This window comes from Xenopus tropicalis, chromosome 9 (genome assembly GCF_000004195.4).
Source record: "Xenopus tropicalis strain Nigerian chromosome 9, UCB_Xtro_10.0, whole genome shotgun sequence".
NCBI classification, from domain to species: Eukaryota; Metazoa; Chordata; class Amphibia; order Anura; family Pipidae; genus Xenopus; species Xenopus tropicalis.
The window spans coordinates 18,432,217-18,437,528 of NC_030685.2; positions in this window are offsets into that span (position 1 = coordinate 18,432,217).

Sequence of the window (5,312 nt, forward strand, 5' to 3'; positions counted from 1 at the left end):
GCCCCTCTGAAAAGGCACAGTCAGGCATTAATAAGAAGGCACAGGCTCTTATGGAAGGCTCCGCTGTGCCCAAATAGATGCCATGTGTAAGCTGGTACCTCCTGGCAGGACACCCTGGCGTGCATTTTATTCAAGCACAGGCACAGACTGCAAACAGATATGTGAAGCAGGCATCCTTAAACTATGGCCCGCGGGCTGGATACAGCCCTCCGAAGGTAATTTACCTTGCCCCCACTATGATCTGATGCAAGGACGCAGGGGGGAGCCGGAGGATGAAGCGGGGAGTGGGACAAGCAGGGGGGAGCCAGAGGATGAAGCGGGGAGCAGGAGAAGCAGGGCGAGCTGGAGGACACAGAGGGGAGCTGGAGCAAACAGGGGAGCCGGAGGAAGTAGCGGGGAGCGGGAGCAAGCAGGGGGAGCTGGAGGACTCAGGGTGGAGCCAAAGGAAGCAGGGGGGAGCCGGAAGATGCAGGGGGGAGCCAGAAGAAGCAGCAGGGAGTGGGAGCACACAGGGGGGAGACGGAGGAAGCAGCGGGGAGGACGCAGGGGGGAACCAGAGGAAGCAGCGGGGAGGACGCAGGGGGGAGATGGAGGAAGCAGCGGGGAGGACGCAGGGGGGAACCAGAGGAAGCAGCGGGGAGGACGCAGGGGGGAGACGGAGGAAGCAGCGGGGAGGACGCAGGGGGGAGATGGAGGAAGCAGCGGGGAGGACGCAGGGGGGAGATGGAGGAAGCAGCAGGGAGGACGCAGGGGGGAACCAGAGGAAGCAGCGGGGAGGACGCAGGGGGGAGACGGAGGAAGCAGCGGGGAGGACGCAGGGGGGAACCAGAGGAAGCAGGGGAGACCGGGAGGACGCAGTGGGGGAGCGGGGAGTGGGTTATATACGGAGCTCACTGTTTCTATTGTTGCCCCTCTGAAAAGGCACAGTCAGGGGGCAGCTTTTAAAGGGGACACTATTATCAGGCATAAGGAAGATTACAAGGCCCATCTTTTAGTGTTGGGGAAATCTGCTTTAATTAAAAAGGGGAATTCCACCTAAATGTCAACATTTGCATAATGAAAAAAATTGTAATTCTAAGCAGTTTCCTAATGTCCATTCATTCCCCATGTTCACTGGTAATTGCTAGTCCATCCCTTCCTGCACTGCTGGTTGTCACTCTTGAGATGAAGGTTGAAGCCTGCCCTGCGCCAGCCAGGTGTTTCTGCAGTGCTTTGCTTTTTATAGGTTTGGTAATTGGCTGGTTCTGTTATGTGTTGTACTGTATTACGTTGCTTCGAGAGCCCCAATCATCAGTGCAGAGAATAGAAAGGCACAGGAAGCTGCTTTTAGCTGTTACATTTACTGAACAGGATAATTGTAATGAATGCATGTGGCAAAGTCACTTAGAATGATGGTCCAATCAGGGGCGGGCCAAGCCGACTGGGCACCCTAAGCAACCCAGTTAGCCACCGCGTAATAACAAGCGGCGGGGGCAATGACGGACTAGGGGTAAAGAGGAGAGGTACCTGCCTGGCGCCCACCCCCCCATAGCTGCATCATAGTCAGGTGTCTCTTCAGCCTACCCCTAGTGCCAGCCCGGGGCCCAATACCTGGGTAGCCATATTGAGCAAACAGTTACTAGGCTACTAAGCTACTAAGCACATGCCCAGACTGGGATACAAAATAGGCCCTGGCATTTCCAGTACACAGAGGTAGTGATGAGCGAATCTGTTCCGTTTCGCTTCGCCGAAAAATTTGCGAATCTTTCAAAAGATCCGCGAAACGGTGAAAAATTCGCGAAAAAGCAAAAATGTTGTGCGACAAAAAAAATTGTCGCCCGCGGCTATTATTTTGTCGCGCGGCTATTATTTCCTCGCCCGCGGCTATTATTTTGTCACGAGGCTATTATTTCGTCGCCCGAGGCTATTATTTTGTCGCACGGCTATTGTTTCGTCGCCCGTGGCTATTATTTTGTCGCACGGCTATTGTTTCGTCGCCCGTGGCTATTATTTTGTCGCACGGCTATTGTTTCGTCGCCCGTGGCTATTATTTCGTCACCCGCGGCTATTATTTTGTTGCACGGCTATTATTTTGTTGCACGGCTATTCTTTTGACGCCCGCGACTATTCTTTTTTGACGCCGGCGACAATTTTTTGACGTGTGGCAAATTTTTCCGCGGCTAATTTTTTCATCCATTTCGCGAAACAATCCACCAATGGCGAAACGCGGAAATTCGCCGCAAATCCATGCCTGGCGAAACATTTCGCCCATCACTACACAGAGGCCCAAACAGCCCCACCAGCCCAATAAATAGTGAGTGTCTATGGCATCTTACAGCAGCCCCTCTGGCATTTGCCAGAACCCACAGATTGCCAGTTCGGGCATTACTAAGCACAACTAGCAAAAGAAAAACTGCTCAATAAAACTGCTGTCTCGCTGTTCACTGGTTTAAATAACAATTAAGGGCTTGGGTGGTGGGATATAAACACTGGGAAACATCCTCCTATTGACTCCTATGGCAATCATCTGCAAGCATGGGTAAAATAGCCCTAAGGCTCAGAGTATTTATCTGCTTTCTGGTTGCTGGGGGTGACTGACCCTAGCAACAATATAAATATATATATGCTATAGACTTCAAGATATTATAAATAAATGCTTAGGGGGTGCAGGATAAAGAATCAGTTGTAATATGTAATATGAGTTGTATTACTACCCCTGAGGAGCCGGCAATGGCAGAACAATTGGGGGACTATCTGTTCTATCTGTTTTTTTGGATTTATCAAAACTTTCTTGTCTTCTCTCTGAAGGCATTCTCCACCACCACCACCATGGTATCTGCTCCCCCATAAGTTGCACCACAGACAGAGGTAGTTACTCCCACAAGGTTGCCTGCACTGTTCATTCTTGCTAAAAACATTAAAGAGTTGATAGAATTTATGACTGGTACCAGCAATACAAATACTGAGGCTAAAATATTTAAACTGACTACAGCTGCCTTTCCACTAGGCAAAGACCTGTGTCTTTCTACTGCCATCTAGTGGTTAATACTGAAATCACCTGCGTACAGCAGTCATGTATAGTTATCCAGTACAAGTATGCAAAAGGAATTCTGGGAAGTAATCCCTAGCAGCTGCAAGAAAATCCCATTTACATGGGTTTATCCTATAGGCTAAAGCTCACCCACTGGGTTTAAAGCAGAAGCCAAGATAATAGCTGATCAGATTCCCAACTACAGACCAGTTTCGCCCTTCTTGGGGCTCAATAGTGTAGTGCAGGGTTTTCTGATCAGCTTAGGTAGAGCCAGGAGTGGGGAGTCACAAATACATTTACTTGTACAGGTATGGGATTCAATATCCAGAAACCTGTTATCCAGAAGGTTCAGAAGTACGAAAAACCCATATCCCATGGATTCCATTACAAGCAAATAATTAAAAAGTTTAAAAATTATTTCCTTTTTCTCTGTAATAATAATTAAACCCTATTGGGTTTAATTTATGTTTAAATTATTTTTTTTTAGCAGGCTTAAGGTATGGAGATCCAAAAAAAAAATTTATCGCCAGTCGCTAGCAGGGCTGCCATCAGAAATCTTGGGGCCCTGTACAGGCCCCGGGGCCCCGTACAGCCTATTTGTCTTCGGCCCAAGTACCAACAATGTTGGCCAGACCCCTTCTATGTGCTATACAAAGGATCAGCTAGCAAGTCAGTAAAAGCTGGGGTGAGGAAACAGACTGTTCCCAAAGTTTAGGGGCTCAGTGACATTGCTGTGGGGCCCAATAACCAGTCATTCCCTTACTGGAAATTTCATGTTGCAGACCCTAATATAAATTAGTAAATAAAACCCAATATAAATAGCTGATTTTACTGTATAATGGCTAGTTCATATAAATAGTTCCATTAATTATGTGCTAACAAGTCAGCCAATTTATTGGGAGGCAGTGGAGTTTGCCCTAAGTTCCATACCTGCCCACCTACCTGCCTACCTACCTACCTACCTACCCCTGTCACACTACTCTGCCTTCTCATTGCTTGCTATATCATTGCTTTCCAGCTGGGCCCCTCTTAGGTCAAAATTTGCCTGGCGACCCTGGTGGCTAGGAAAGGTAACCCTAAAAACAAAGCAAAATTGCCTTTCTGAGCACTTTTCCAGTTCACAAGATATTTTTCTATTTTTCACGATGCAAGTGCAAGTTTTTAAACTCCAAATATAATGAATCTGAAACAACAGCACCACCTGCTGTTCATTATGGGTAACGGGCTCTTCTCTGCTCACTAGCATGACAAAATGTTTCCCATGACATACAGCGGGCAAATGAGGGGTTCATGGGTTAAAAGAGCACTGGGAGGTGAAAGGTTGAATTCACACACAGAGGGGCATATTTATTATAGTGTGTAAGCCAAGCCAATATAACCGGTGATGTTGCCCATAGCAACCCCCTTAAACATTTCGTAGGGGGTTAAACAATAGTGCAGTAAATGAGGGCAGTGTCCCTTTTCTATCCTGCTAGTGATGTGCTGGCCTTATACAGTACATACAGTACATACAGTAATACAGTACATACAGTAATACAGTACATACAGTACATACAGTACATACAGTAATACAGTACATACAGTACATACAGTACATACAATACATACAATACATACAATACATACAGTAATACAGTACATACAATACATACAGTAATACAGTACATACAATACATACAATACATACAGTACATACAATACATACAGTACATACAGTACATACAGTACATACAGTAATACAGTACATACCGTACATACAGTACATACAGTAATACAGTACATACAGTACATACAGTAATACAGTACATACAATACATACAATACATACAGTAATACAGTACATACAATACATACAGTACATACAGTACATACAGTACATACAATACATACAGTAATACAGTACATACAGTAATACAGTACATACAATACATACAGTACATATAGTACATACAGTACATACAGTAATACAGTACATACAGTAATACAGTACATACAATACATACAATACATACAGTAATACAGTACATACAGTACATACAGTAATACAGTACATACAATACATACAATACATACAGTACATACAATACATACAGTAATACAGTACATACAGTAATACAGTACATACTATACATACAATACATACAGTACATACAGTACATACAGTACATACAGTAATACAGTACATACAATACATACAGTACATACAGTAATACAGTACATACAATACATACAATACATACAGTAATACAGTACATACAGTACATACAGTAATACAGTACATACAATACATACAATACATACA